This window comes from Triticum aestivum, chromosome 6A (assembly GCF_018294505.1).
Source record: "Triticum aestivum cultivar Chinese Spring chromosome 6A, IWGSC CS RefSeq v2.1, whole genome shotgun sequence".
NCBI lineage: Eukaryota > Viridiplantae > Streptophyta > Magnoliopsida > Poales > Poaceae > Triticum > Triticum aestivum.
The window spans coordinates 100,757,991-100,774,434 of record NC_057809.1 but is presented as its reverse complement, the minus strand read 5'-3'; positions in this window follow the sequence as shown (position 1 = coordinate 100,774,434).

Genomic DNA, 16,444 nt, shown 5'->3' with positions numbered 1-16,444 from the left:
CAAGTATAGTACTAAACTTAATTTTCTGATGAAAGTGGCAAAATACAGGCCAGCAGTTGTGAAATATCCTTATCTTACCTCAATGGGATATTACGGTGCACATACAGATTGGAAGTCTTGTCTCCATTTGTGCAGTTCACTAAAATCAAGCAACATTATCGTACAAGTAGCACAACATATGAAAGCACACTGCAGAATCATGTGAAAGAAGGCTAGTACTGACCTCTCATGATGCGGAATTCAAACAACTCACAAGAAGAAGATCTGAACCAAATTCGCCTTAACGGATAGGAAGTAAGATCTCCTCTTGTGCAGTTCCACTAAGATCAAGCAATCAAGCAACGTTGTCGGTGTGACATTTTGGTTGAACTGCACAAAACACTCTTAAAACAAAAGTGTTTTGTGCAGTGCAACAAAAGGTCACAATGGCAACGAGGTGAAGTAGATAACCCTGTTTACACAGAGGTGCAAAGGAAACAATTAGTGGTCAATAACGGTGGATGACACAGAAGCCAACAAAAAGAAGCATCTACCTTATCTAAATGGGAAAGAAAGCAAGACAGTAGCATTTCTCAAACGGTGGCATTGATTAATATTAACATAGAGATTATATTAACAATAAAATTCGTTAAACATGTAATTTGCTTTTAACTGTGGCATTGCATCAATTTTCCAGCGGCATTATTAGAGGGTGTTTGTTTACAGGGACATTTTGGTGTAGGGACTAAAAAAACTCCGTGTCAGTCCCATCTAAACCAAACAGGAGGGACTTTTAGGGACTAAAAGTGGGCATTTGGGACTAAAGAAAGAAGACCCCGAGGGAGTCTTTTTGGGACTTTTTCCAACAGTTGCCCCTGCCACGCATCGCACCTTGTCTCTATTAGTTCATTACTAGGGGTAACATGGTCTTTTAGCATGTCATTTAATAACCTCTAGTCCATGTTTAGTCCCTGGAACCAAGCAGGTAGGGACTAGGTAGTTTTTAACCAAACAGGGCCTTAGATTAACAACAGCTAATGAGTTGCACGGGACAGTGGACGCACCAGCACCATGTGCATCTACCGATGTACTGTGGTCATGCACAGTCTGTTGCAACAAAGAACAAACAACCAAGGAGCATATTTGTGTTGGTCCCAGTTTTGTTATCTTTAGACACCTTTCCCTATGTGAGCGCAGCAAATCTAGTCCTGCTCAAACTCTACAGCCTTGTCCCTTCCTTTCCTTTTTGAACTAGTACTTTCGCCCCTTCCTTTCCTCTTTGAACCACGTCCTAGATTTATGCGATACAACTTTCCCCACTACTTTCCCCCATTCCTTTCCTCTTTGAACCACGTCCTAGATTCATGCTATACAACTTTCCCCCTTCATTTCCTCTTTGAACCACGTCCTAGATTCATGCTATATACAACTTTTCCCACTACTTTCCCCCACTCCTTTCCTCTTTGAACCACGTCCTAGATTCATGGTATACATGCAGCTAGAGCAATGCATGTGGAGTAAGTAAATTATACCTTAAGGTTCTTGGGGCGTGGTTCGGTGGGCGACGGGACGACGGCGAAGAAGAAGGGGTCGGAGGCCCTCCCGCGCCGCCGCTGGGTGGAAAGTGAACAGCTGCGCCGGTAGTCCCTCGCCGACGGCGACAACGTTAAGCCTCCTTCCCTTCCCGGCGGACGGATCCTGCCGGCTCTTTGAGCAGCAGTGAGGGGAGAGAGAGGCCAACGAAGTCTTGTTTAGATCTGGAGAGGGCGAGAGAGTGTGAAGAGAGCAACTACTCCCTCCGTTCCAAATTACTCGTCGAAGAAATGGATGTATCTAGAACTAAAATACATCTAGATACATCCATACCTACGACAAGTAATTCAGAACGGAGGGAGAGGGTGAGAGAGTGTGAAGAGAGCAACTACAAGCGCTGAGGCTCCAGCGTGTATATATATACTGGAGAGAGAGTGTGAAGCGTGCAAACCCTAGAAAACATTTTGACCAGTCAAAGAATCCTCCTGGCACAAATTATGCTCAAGTGTAGTTATCGAACCCGAGACCTCAAGTTAGAAGGTGCAACGGGACCAAGGTGCGTGCGGGTGTGCGTGTGTGTGTGTGTGTGTTTAACAGCATGTGTGTGTTAGAGAGAGCGACAGATCGACCTACTCCTACAGAGAGATGTTGTGTAGTGTACGATTTTAGCCGCGAGAGTCGGTGCATCCTCTCGTTTCCGGGCGTGTCCGGTAGGGACATGCGGACAGCTGCCACGCCCGCTCCTGACCAGCCTGGCCCACCCAAAGCCCCTCCATCGCCCGCGCGCGCTTCCCGCCCGAAACGGTCAGCGCCGCTCCAAAGAATCGGTGCCGCATTCATGCCCGGGCAGAGCGGACGCGACCTCTCACTGGCGCAAGAGTGATGGTTACTGCTGGGTCTATGTGATTTGACGGCTCATTGGTCTTTATTACTGAGGTGGTAGGACTGCTGGATGTCCCACGCTTTCGGCGAAAGGAGGTACTACTACTAGATTACAATTTTCTCCATTCTTACAGCGGAGGCGTGCAAGAGCAGTGAAAACACGCAGGCTCAGTGATTACATGGCCCACCTCACACTATCACCGTGCGACACCTAACTCTTTACATAGTACTCCCTCCGTTCCTAAATATTACTAGATGAGTCCCCGCGCGTTGCCGCGGAACAGCGGTATATCTCTCTGTGCAAAATTATCGATTTCATAGAACTAAAAAAACTCTATAACCGCATGACAAATGTGGTAGCCAAACTAAATAAACTCCCATCATCATTTAGATCATCCCACGTAAGGAAAAAAGATCAGCCAACTCCTACTGCATAATGGGATTATATTTTTCTTTTTGACATGTTAATGGGACTTAAAAGCTCACTTACATGCATGCTACCGGTGCATGCTTGCATGCAGACATGTTGATGTGATTTAAAACCCACTCACATGCATGTGCCACGGTATTTCTGCATGCTTGCATGTGGCTTAGTGCGGAGCCTCTCAACGTCTAGATCAGACGGCTATTATGGACTGATTTACTTCATCTAACGGCTACATCAATTTTGATGATGTGGCTCAAGGAGAGGATAGAGAATTCCTAGTAGTGGGGGCTAGCTATTACTAGTAGATAAGTCTTTGTAGAGATTCCACTACATACGGAACAAAATGAATGAATCTACACTTAAAATGCATCTATATACATCCGCATGTGGTTCATGGTGAAATCTCTACAAAGACTTATATTTAGGAACGGGGGAGACGGCGTACTAAGCAAGCTTCTCCTCGTTCTGCGAGTTGACGGGACACATCAAAAGTACTCCAGTGTATAGAGCCTTGCCTCTAAGGTAGGCCCCACATGGTTTGCCTCTTTTTTAACATAACACGTCAAGTCGCAATTTGTTTGTTCACCCGTGGTAGACGATCCTCCCTCCACCAAGTGGACAACCAGTACACGTGCCAAATTACCACGTGGGCTGCCTTTTTCGTACAGAAATGAGCTCCACAGTGTACCCGCGCGGGTGTGGTTGGGAAAGAGACGGGAGTACGTGCGCCGTGCATGCACCTCTTCTCTTCGTGCACGTCCCCCACCTACGTGGGTGTGTGTGAGAGATACAAACCGCGTTCGTGAGTGTTTTTTGTTTTGGGGTGGGGTGGGGTGGGGGTTGATTTCGTGAATTATTTGTGGGAATATGTGTCGATGACATCTCAAACAAAATTTTGCATGCAATGTGTGTGAAATGGAGGCCTATCCATATCATACATAGAGGGTCGGGCAATCCACGAGAAGAGAGGGAGGGGTCATAGCTATCGATAGAGTCGAAGAGAGGATCAAGTGGGTGGGTGCGAGATCGATGAAGAGAGCCATCGAAATTGTGTGTGTGTGCAAGTCAAAGATATAGGGCGACTGGCCTAACGGAACGTTAGAGGGCACATGTCAAGTTTGTGTGTGGCAGGGAGACATGACTAGAGCGCTCGATGTATCGGTGTGTGTGGGGGGAGGGGGTGGGGGAGGGGTAGGCAGAGGCCTAACTATAGAGGTAGAACGACTCGTATATGTGTTGAGAAGGAGAGACCCAGCTATGTCTTGAGGGAGATCGGTCGACATCCATACATAACTGAAGGACGGGAAATATGATGGGACAGAGAGAGAGAGAGGGAGGGAGCGGGAGGGAGAGGGGTAGAGTGTTGGATGGGTGATGGAGTTGCTTCTCGAAGATGGTGGGAGAGGCCTACTAGACAAACTGAGGGTGGAACTGCAATGTTATCAATAAGAGTGGGGATGTGTTTCTGTGTGTGCCTGTGCGTGATAGATCTGTCGGGACGCATCCATGGATGATGAAGGGGAACCATGTGTTTGGTAAGCAAACCTAACTAGATCGGTAGATCAATTGTTGTTTGTCGGAGGAAGGGAGAGACACAACTAATGAGGTAGATCGATTGACGTGTGGGTAAAAACGAGTTATAAGGACCTAGCTAGCTATATGTATAGCGAGAGATCGGTCGGTGTACGTCCATTTGTTAGAGGCAAATAAGGCCCAGCGAGACGGATAGACAGAGAGAATGGAGCTAGGAGGTGGTGCGAGAGGCCCAACTACTAGCTAGATACGGGGAGGAGTGTGCGGTTGTGAGATCGATGAAAAGAGGGGCGAGAGTTTACACGTGTGTCTGACCGTATGAGAGACACGAGGCAAGGACACATAAAGGAGGAGATTGAAGGTGTGTGTGTATGTTGTAGGCAGGCATCGCTGGAGAGGTTTATCGATCGGTGTGTGTCGGAAAGGAGTTGTGGAGACTCTGGGAGAACGACCTAAAGAAAAAAATGAATGTGCCCGGTGTATAGAATGCCGAGGGAGGGGGAGGGCGAGGAGGGCGTGTGCATGCACGAGAGAAAGTTAGTGGTAGCTACAAAGGTTAGAGGATTGTGTGGGTGTAAGAGACTAACAAAGATCATAATTTGATATGAAAGCGGATTCATATATTTGAATAGGAGATCATAGTGTTTTAAACATTGCATGCATGAATATAGCGGTGATACACGTGCTGTGCACATGTTATACCATAATGTGATAATGCATGGCGTTTGCAACTCACAGCTAAATGCCGAACAATCTAAACCATACTATACATCAAACAATCTCACATTTTATTTGAATTTGTGATAATGTGTGGCGTTTGCAGCTTACAACTAAATATCGAACAATCTAAACAATACTATATATCGAACATTCTCACATTTTATTTGAATTTGTGGTAATGTGTGGTGTTTGCAACTCACATCTAAATACTTGTAGGCGTAGGGGGCGGGGCACCATACATAATGTGATAAACACATTATACATATGAGACATGGTTTAGATTATGAAGATCTAGCTAGAGCTAGAAATGTAATGTGACTTGAAATCAAAATAAAGTGGATTCAAAAAATCTAGTTCGAGTTCATATAGTACACATAGTTCATATGTAACTCGAGACTAATCATGTGGTGTGCTGTGAAGATAATACACAAACGATGGTTTAACTTGACAATAATGATGATTGTAGATCTTATTAAAACAGAGAAACGAATTCAAATGCTTTGACTTCACAACAATCATTACTGTAGATCTTATTCAAATAGAGAAACGAATTCAAATTTAGTTCATATTGAAGCGGTAGTATATACGTTTGGAATGCACTAAAACGTTCATTTGAGTAGTAGGTTGCATGCATTATACACGTAGCGAAATATTTTAATTGAACATAACATGAATTCAAAGTTTTGAATGACATTTGTAGTGCGCATTGATTTGGTACAGTACACGTTAGGCTTGTCCGGAAATTTCAACCCGCGCCTTGTTAGCCCGAAATATTTAAGATATATCTTTGTCTCGTTGTGCTCCGACAACTCCCTCCATCTCAACCCGCGCCTTGCTATTCCGAAATTACAACGCGCGCGAAAACTCCCACCTCCTGTGAAATCCCGACACGCGAAATGCCCGTGGTACCCCTGAACCGAAAGAACCGCCTCAAATTGGTGGGGGTACTTTCGTAACTTACCCCACATTTCAGACAAGCGCGTCCCTAAGCCATGGTTCCCCACTGCCATCCCATCCGCCCACCCATTCGTACACCGAGACCGCGAAAACCCACGACGAAACCCAACACCCTGCTCCGTCCGCCACCCAACCAGAGCCTCTTCCCTGACGATGTTGTCCACAGCAACACCTCGACGTCCCTCATCCACCGTACCGGATGAGGATCCATCGTCGATCTCATCGTCTCGCCGGTTCAGCCACCCCGTCCTCCACCTCCAAGGAGCTGCCCCGATGTTCCCCTCGTCTTTTGCGCCACCTCCATTCCCACACCGCCGTCTTCACCTGCACCACCGGAAGAGCATCATCATCACCGTTTCCTCGGATGAAGCTGCGGCCTAATCGGCGCCACCAAAGAGGTTGTACACTAATCGCCGCATTTTCTTCTTGATTCAATCTCACGGTGCTGCCGACGCTCAGTCCCGAGTCAACACGGCGCAGCTCCATCCACGGTAGCGTCGCCGGCCACTTCCTCCACGGCGCCGCTCCCTCGGCGGTGACGTCCACATCAGTAGGAGCTGCTGCTTTAGCTCTCGCTCGCGCTGCTTCTCTGCTCTTGCTCTCGGTCCCCTGCCTGGTCTGCTCTTGCTATTGCTCTTGCTCGCGCTTCTGCTCTCGCTCTTGCTCTTGCTTGCGATGCTGCTCCGATTTAGCTACACTTCAGTCGACTGAATCGATTTTTGGGTCAGTTGATTTTCAGGGGGTGGGGGGGCTCGCTGGGGTGAAGGAAGAATCAGCCGTAGCGGGGAGGGGGGCTTGCCGGAGAGGTACCCCACTATCTATCTTAGGGTTCAGGATGGGGGCGGTGGTCGCCGGCGGTGGCGGGGCGTTGCCGGGGCAGTGGCGTGGGGATCGACGGAGAAAAAGCTCGCCACGGGGGCCTAGAGGGATGGCCAGGGCGGCGGTGGACCAGCGGTGGGGAGTGTTTTCGGGGTGGGCGGAGCGGCGCACCGCCGGTCGCGGGCGGCGGGGGGCTGCTGTTTGGCCAGTGGTGGCTGGCGGCTCAGGGGGGTGGAGGTTGAAGATGAACCGCAGGCCCTTGATTTCGTATCCAACGGCTGCAAAATCGACTGACCAGAGATGAAAAAGTCAATCGACCGACATGTGGCCTCACCTTGCTAGTGCGTTCAATTTCGACAGCAAAATTCAGTTTCGACAATTAAGTTCAGTTTCGACAGTTAAGTTCAAAGATGAGCGGCTGATGTATTTTACATCTAGCACTTTGTGGTTATGTATTTTATGTCATGTATTGGAGATGCTATTAGAATTCCACTCAGGTTAACGTTGTTCGTTGTCTCTCTTGTCCTGCTTCAGCCTCGGCGTCGTACAACTCACCGGAGCTGCTCCAACGACGAAACCCTCCATCACAGCGGAGCAGTACCTCGGGCTCCATCTCCAGACGCCTAAGATCTTCTTCCCCTCCTCCGATAGCAAAGTCAGCCGGAGCATCCTCACTGGCCAACCCAATCACGCTGAGATCGACATGGCTTCGCCAAAGAGGTTGTACACTTGTTGCATCTCTTTTTTACTCTACATGTTATATATAGTGTCCACTAAGCACACGGATTTGTTCCTTTAGTGTCTCCTTGAAAGAAAAAACATAGGAATTTTAATTTTCACTTGTCCTCCTTTTCAAATTCCTATTCATGAAGCACAAGACTAAGAGATAGTAGCATAATAGTATTATAACCATACATTTTCTTGTGGTTTGACTTAATCTCACCATGCTTCTTTGCATCCTGTGATCTTCCAATTGTTGTGAATCAAACACCCAGATTGGCAGAAATCCTGTGTTTTTAAATTCTCTGTTTTGCATGTGCTTCCTATCTTATTCCTGTCTATTTCCTATCCCTGCATTGTTGGAATCCTCCAATGTATTGTTGGAATCCTCCAATGTAACATCCCAAATTTTCAATTTGGAATGTTATACATTAGATCATCATTGCATATCATATTTTATTTGCTTTTGGTTTGATCCTAGAAATTCTACGCAACTCAAGAACCCTCGGAGAGAGTTGGGGATTTCGTTATTTTCATATTTGGGTTTTCTCAAATTTTGAAAATAGGATCATTTGATTTTAATTATTTTATCTTCAATTATTTCTATTATAAAAATATGAGAGAGGGAATAAAATGACTTTCCAAAAATAAAGAAATATTGAGGATTTAATAATAAAATCAAATAAGATTTTATTTTGGATTTATTGCTATTTTATTTGAATTTAGGGAAAAATGCGTGTTTTCAAAATTGCATTTAGGCCCCAAATAAATGTTCATCTTGTCCGGCTTGATTTCAGAAGTCGGGGAAAATTTTCGGGATTTTTGGAGTCCATTTAGTATTTCTTTTATTTTTTTCTGCAGTAATTATTTAAAAAAAACGCGCAACCGACTTAGGGCCGGTTTCGGCCAGGACTCTTTCGGGCCGGCCTTGAAAAGCCCGTGACCCCGAGCCCCAGCGCCGCCAGCCCGAGCCGCCCCAAACCCTAGTGCCGCCGCCGCCGCCCGGAGCCGCCCCGCCACCAACCCCACCACCCCGGAGCCGTCCCACCGCCGCCAAGGTTGACCACCGCCGCCGCCGCCGGTTTCATCGAGAAAACCGCCCGGTTTTCCATTCGGTTTTTTTATTAGACCCGGTTCGGTTTTTTTCCGGTTTAGTTTTTTTACCGAGCGTTTGCTCGTTCGTTCGTTTTAACGAACGCGTTCACCGTTTAGTTCCAGAAAACGAACTTTCGTTCGTTAATCTGTTCGTCATTTTTCTTTTTCTCGGATTTTCCGCGATTATTTCTGATCATGATTTCTTGTCTGATTTTCGTTCTAGTATAACTTTTTGCTCATTTATCGGAATTAGGCGATTCAAGCGCCTGGAGTTTCGTCTCGAAACCCTCTTTCCGATTAACTAACTCAAAAAAGTTTTTTCTCCTGTAAAATTTGACCTAGATCCAGATTAGTAAACGAAGTTTGTTTCTTTCGCCGTTTGACTTTCGTTGCTTCGTTCGATTTGATTCTTTTTGCAAACCGGAGTTCTTAAGTTCAACTTTCTGGTTAGTTCTCTTATTTGAGTTTTACCTGTGCATTAGATGAGTACTTATTGTATGCTTGTTTGTTTGCGATAGAGTACCCAGAGTGCGCTGCTTGCTATTTCGAATCTCTAGGTTTTGCGGATCATCAGCAAGGCAAGTAACACTTTGATCATACCTCTTTACTACCCAGTTTTATTGCATTAGATCAATCCTCAAATATTGCATGATTAGGATCTAATTAAATTGTGGGTTTTGGGAAGTATATGAGGTAGTACCTATTTCCTGTTTTATTATCAAACCTTTGGGAGTTACTTCGACATTTGCTTATATTGCCATGCTATGCTAGTAGACGTGGATTGGGTGAGTGTATCCATGACAGATGTGAGATTCTTAAATTAATGGTTTACTTAAGGTGGCAACTTAAACACACATCTGGGTGGATTGAGGCACCTGGGTAGTCCAGCAATTACCTGTTTTCTTTATGGACCGCCACCCAGGCTCAAAGGGATCATGAGATTATTCATACTAGAAACTTCCGTGCGCAGCCACAAGCTACTATGGGCTCTAGCATACTTGACTAAGTCGTGCAAACTCTTACAGTGGTAGACTAGCAGATGTAGGGGATGTAGGTTGGTACTGTCTACCCGATCGTAAGGTGCTAGCGCTTCTGAAAGACTATGGCTCGGTCATACATTTCTCAAACATCATGTAGTGCGAGAATCCCAACGGAGGAGATCGCGTCTTGTGGGGAAAAATGCGCAAACCTCTGCAGAGTGTATAAACTAATCATGGTTAGCCGTGTCCCCGGTTATGGACATCTTGGGTATCTAGTACTTGGATTATCATGTGAATCTCATCATGTTACTCTAATTAATATTTTTGGGTTTTAAAGATGATGCTTAATTGGGATTGAGAGGATGTCTATCTTCTCAATGTTTAACAACTACCATGATAGTTAAATAAAATTTATTCCTTTGTAGTAGGGAAAAATTGGCTTTACGCAAAACTGTAACCATAGAGTTTTCCACCAGCCATATATGCATGTAGTATAGCCTATTTCTTTCATTACTCTCTATGTGTTACTTTGCCAGCATATTCCATGTGCTGACCCGTTTCGGGCTGCAACGTTCATCTTGCAGACTATTCAGATGACGAGTAACGTGCCTTTAGGTCATGGTTCTATACTAAGTGATGTCATTGGAGTTGATGGACTCACTTATCTTCCAAGCCTTCCGTTGTTATCATTATTAGATGGCCTTAAGCCATATTTATTGTAACAAGTTCTCTCTTGAGACATTCGATGTAATAAGTGTGTGATTTCTACTCTGTTATAAATCCTTCAAGTATTGTGCATGTCAGCATTACTGATCCAGGGATGACATTGATGCACAGAGATCAGACTGGTTGAGGTCTGGTCGCTACAAGATGGTATCAGAGCACACACTGACTGTAGGACACGACCACTAAGCTAAAGCCCTAGATCACTACTCACTCTTCTCATTTCTGACTCCTCATCTTTTCTACTCTTTTAGGATGGAGGATGCAAGGAACAAGTTTACACAACCGGATGAAGATACACCCTTTGGACGTCACTTGAAGGAAGTCACTAGATACCTGAACATCGGAGTTCCAAGCTCCACCGGAACCTACAACGCCACTTTACCGGAAGGGGAGCGCTGGATGATTCAAGTTCAAGTTCCAGGAAGGACGTTCATGCCAGTCACTGAGCCCATAGAGTTTTCCTTTGATGCACCAACCTGGAGTCTAGGAAAGAGCATGGCAGCTCAAATCACCATGGGACGTATTGGAGAAGTTTACCGCAATGATCTCAAGAATACTATCTATCAGATTTGTGGGCGCCGATATGAGCACTGGGAGATGATCAGCACCAAGAAGGATAGATCAATCGCACCTTTTATCCAGGAGTTAAACCAGCACATTCGACGTCAGGAGAACCAGATGTGCGCAGACATGATAGATCTAAAGAAGGCGAGGACAAGAATCACGGAACTGGAGGAAGAACTCAAGGCTACACGTGAAGATTATGAGGAGGAAATCGTCGTGCTAGTGGAGAAGAATGACGACCTGATCAAGAAGATCGGAATATTTATGGGAGACCCTACACTAGTAGAAGAAGACGAAGAACCCAAGGAGATTCGCCCGGAAGACTACATCACCATCGACGACACCGACTTGGACCCAGACGATAGCGATGATGACTATGTTGATGAAGCTGGAGCAGATATCATGAAGTCTGCAACCGAAGAATATTTCTAGTAGACCACCACATCGATAGTAGTATTCCCCCATGTAAATAGAGTAATCCGAGCACTTTTGCGATAGTTAGACCGATTGTATGCCCTTGTTTGATTGAATGAAGTGATTGTTTGCTTTTGCCTCATGTGCATATGGGTAGTATTTTCTCTCTAGACCTCTCTCTATTCTTAAATCTCATCTTTTCTAAACCCATCAGATGCCCCCGAGACATGACAATGGATTTGCATTTCCACCGGAGCTCACTCAGTTGATCCAGCAGCATAATACGTTGATGCAGTTGCTAGTCCAGAATCAGAATCAGGGGAACAACAAAAACAACAACCCGCCACCACCACCGCCCCCTGTTGATCACTTAACCCGTTTTCTTAGGTTGAATCCATCGGTGTTCTCTAGTAGCACCAAGCCTATAGTAGCAGAATGATTGGCTCCACAAGATTGGAAGGGAGTTAACCACTACAGGATGTACTCATGCTGAGAAGGTGCGCTTTGCCGCTCATTAGTTGTATGGACCAGCAGCATCATGGTGGGAGAATTACACTGTCACCTACCCTATAGCCACGGTGACATGGGATCAGTTTCAGCAGGCTTTCCGTACTGCCCATGTTTCAGTAGGAGCTATGACCATGAAGAAGCCTGAGTTTTGCAACTTGCGCCAAGGAGGACGGACAGTTGGCCAGTATGTGGATGACTTTAGTAAGCTAGCACGTTATGCCCCAGATGACGTTGCTACGGATGCAGCTAAGCAGGAGAAGTTTCTGGAAGGACTGAATGATGAGTTGAGCATGTAGTTGATGGTAGCAAGCTTCAACAACTACCAGGAGTTGGTAGACCGTGCTCTTATGATTGAAGGGAAGCAGCAGCAGATTGAGAACCGCAAGAGGAAGTATGGACAAGGGAAGTACAATTCTGGAGCTCAACAGAAGCCGCGTTTTACCCCTAAACTGGGAGGACCTTTCCAGCATACACATGGAGGAGGAAGTTCGCATAATCATAATGGCCCCAAGAATGGTAACCGGAATGGAGGAAGCAACGGCCAGAATCGTACCAACCTAGGGATGGCAATGGGTAGGGTATGGGCGGGTATAACCTCCTTATGCCCAAACCCATACCCACAGAAACTTTCTATACCCACCCACTTCAATACCCATGGGCATAAATTGACACCCATGCCCATACCCATCAGGTATCCTACACCCAATGGGTACCCAGTGGATATAATGTGTAACATTTAAATTTTTAAAAGGTGGACAAATGAGTTTAAATATTAAGTGATGATGGTTGAGCAGTATATCACTGCCACAGCCTCGTCATGTGGGTGGCCCCTTGGGGGCATAAGGGAGTATGAGCGGCAGTTGGTGGAAGCCGACATAGTGGCAGGCGGTGGTGGGAATTGGGGATCACTTGATCAAGAGTTGGACGACAGTCCAATAGACAAGATTTGATATTTCAACTTTGGGGGGGGGGGATTTAGAGTTGGGCCATAGGAGTTGGATGTTGACCAACATGACATAGGAGTTATTTTCATTTATTAATATTTTCTGGGTATCCATATATACATGGTATTCTACATGTGCAATTTGGTACACGAAAACTCGGTAAAAGTTTGTGAGCTTCGAATTTTCAATAAAGCTATATGCACTGCATTTCGGAACGGAGGGAGCATACGGCAGTTGCTAACACTCACGTGGAAGATTTGTGTGTAGGAGGAGTGGTTGTTTTGTTAAATGACATGGCAAAACTGACACTGTCGGATGCCGATCTAACGGTCCTTACGGCGTTCGTCAGGAAAAGTCTTGTGGCGAACGTTTGTCGGATAATGATTTACGGACACATGCATTGCATTGATATGTGCCCCCCTCTCTCTCACGCACACGCACTCTCACGAGTCACGACTCTCCTGAGTCCTCTCGTAGACTCGCACGTCGCACCCACCGTCTATCTGCAGGTAGACGTCACGCACATATGTGCTCTTCACACCCTACCCTCAGAACTTCTAAAAAAGAAAAGATGGCGCGCACATTTTATTTTAGCTCACACGTCACACACTTGTACTATTACTCTTGCGGCGAACGTTCTTTGGGCATAGTATATTGTACTATCACGAAGAGAAGCGGTGCACACACGCACTAGTTCTCTCACACCCACTCGCGGGTACACGTAGGAGCGCATTTTTTTGAAGCTAGTACAACAAAATCACTCCACTATATATAAAAGCAGGAGCCTTAGCGCTTGCTTTACTAGGGTTCCTCTCGTTCACTCTCTCATGCTCTCCTGATCTAAGCAACACATAGGTGGCCACACTCTCTCTCAGCTCACGGCTGGTCACAAATCCGGCCGGACAACCTAGACCGGGGCAGGGGTGTAGGTGCATCGTTCACGCTGTCGTCAGCGGCGAGGGAGGAGACCAACGGTTGCCCGCGTGTCCCGATCGGCGGCCGTGCCGTTCTCTCCGAGAGAGCCCCGGCTCGAGAGGGCCTTCGACCCCTTCTTCCTCCCTGCGGTATTGTGGCCAAGATGTGGCCTCCCGACGTCGTCTTTGCGACATGCCGACGACCCTCAGGTATATATTCCTTCGAAACCTGCCTTGCTCTACTACCCCAGATCCCTTCGTGTGGATCCTTTTCTACTTCCGCCTGCTATTCCAAAGCCACCTAGACTTCTACTAAGGCACGTGCTTTGCACGTATGTTCTGTATGATAGATACTCATATACCTTCTTTTTAGAGAGAGAAATGGGTACTCGTATCTTGAGTAGATATCATAATGTGTTTGTTTGCATGATCTAAGGACTATTCTGAAATAAGAAGCAAATCACTTGCACAAATCAAACTGAGTTCCAAGTAAGAATTTGATTACAAGATAAAAGTTGTAGTTTTATTATATGTTGTTTCCTGGGTTCCACTGATGTATAGTTCCAGAGTTGTTTGACGGTTTACATGCATGTTTATGGACTATTTTGTGCAACTAAATAAGTCATTTAGGTCTGACAGACACTCATGTCATGTATTAGCTTGAGGTATAGCTTATGTATGACTTAAATAAAATATTACACTTTTTCTGTGAATAATAAAAATATTACATTTCTCGATGAAGCAGAATAAAACTTTAGCTAGCATCAGCCATGCAATGTTATGTTATGTGAACAGTGTAAACTTTGCAGTATAGCGGCATCTAAAAAATCCATTTTTACAGTAATCTAAAAAAATAAGTTAGTAGTAGAGTGTTTATTTCCCAGGTGACAATGGGGAACCAAAATGTGCTAGCTATTTGCCAACTTGTCGTACTTGCATGTGAGGAGGTGGCAGTAGTTTCTAGACATTTCTCAACTTCAGTAGGTGCAATCGAGATTCAACGGGGACTTCTTTATTTGTTTACTTGGAGAGCAGAGTTGACCATGTGCACAAGGAGCGGGAGCGAATCCGGCAGCTCTTAGCCGTCAGATCATGTCATCCTTTGTTTGATGGACGGAAGTGATATGCATGAGAGGGGAAATGAACGGTGGATTTTGAGCCAATACTTGTTTGGGCGGGAGAACCGAAGATGGAGTGGTAAATCCAATTTCAAAACTACCGCATTATAGTAGTAGTAGATTAGAAGTAAAGCTATTTCATACAGTTGACTCAAAGCGTTGGTTCAAACAGGGAAGAAAGTGGGAAAGCTATAGCATGAATCTAGGACTTGGTTCTAAGAGGAAACGGGGGAAAGTAGTAATATATGTCACTGTTTAAATAATCGTATACCTTATTTGCGCAAACAGGGATGTCTGTCTCCATATCATTTCAGGATGTCTGTCTCCGTATCATTTCTATCCGCGCAATCAAAAGCACACACCTCAGTTTTAGTACAACTGCGCAAAAATGAGATGGCTATCCCTCGCTGCCGTCGTCTAACCTCCCGTCTTCAAGGTATCCCTACATTGGTAGTAACTAAGGTAGAATGACCAACGCAATCTAAAAGAAGCTGATTCATACATTTTACTTCCTGATTGCAGTGCAGGGACGAGCGAAAACAACTGCATCCTAGTCCGGAATGCACTTTCTACCAGTTCATCCATGGACCAAGGACTAGCTGGCACGGCTGCACGGCATTTTTTTGGACAGGTGCGCGGACAAGAGGCATTGTGGTCTGCTTATTTCTGCAAATAGCGGTGCTTAAATTTAGTGGAATGCACAAGCATTTCAGCTGGTCAGTACACTACATGGTTCAGTTCAGCATTCCAGCTGATACCACAATTATAATTTGTTATTCTGGAATGAGAGAACCTAACCCTGAATGGTGGCAACAAGAAAAAACCAAAGTGAACTCTAGGAAATTTAAGCCTTCCGGGAGGCCCTTTGCTCAGAGAGAAGCCTTGCTTGTTTTTTCCTGATTTGTAAACCTTCTCACAACTTTGTCTTTTGCTGTGAACTAGTATATGTTTGTTATGTTCTATGAATCATTGAGATGTATAAAATTGCTTAACTTATGCTTTTCAAGTTTTTTATGAAGACGAGTTTAATGTGAGTGTTCCACATGAGCGCTGGACTAGCGTGTGAACGTTTGGAATTTATTACATTGTGGCCTCAATTAACTGCATGAACCACTGTAACAAGATACATAGTTGCTTATATGTCAGACAACAGATTGTTGATTGTTAGCTGGTCGATAGCCTAGTGTTGAAGCGAGCTGAGCCAATGTGTCGTGTTTTGCACAACTACTTACAAGTGGGGTAGCACCAACAGTGTTTACAAGTACTTATGTATACGTCGGCACACGGTTCTCGAACGAGTGCTCTATTTCATCAAAACACACACTGCTCGTATGATAAACCGTGACAACTTATGTCTTACCATGCCATATTCATGAAAAAACTAGTGAGGACGCATCTGTTTCGGCAACAATTACAATGGTTCTCACATGATTCACGGGCACACAAAAGTAGCAGCAGTTCCCATAGATGGATTCAAATAGAGTACTAGCCCCAGAGGGGTCGATAACAAGCAAGGTTTGGATAATTAGACACACTCCAAACTACTATTAAACACTAGCTGGGGCAACTATTTCATGCCTCGATCTAATTTGGGCTGGACACAAGATGG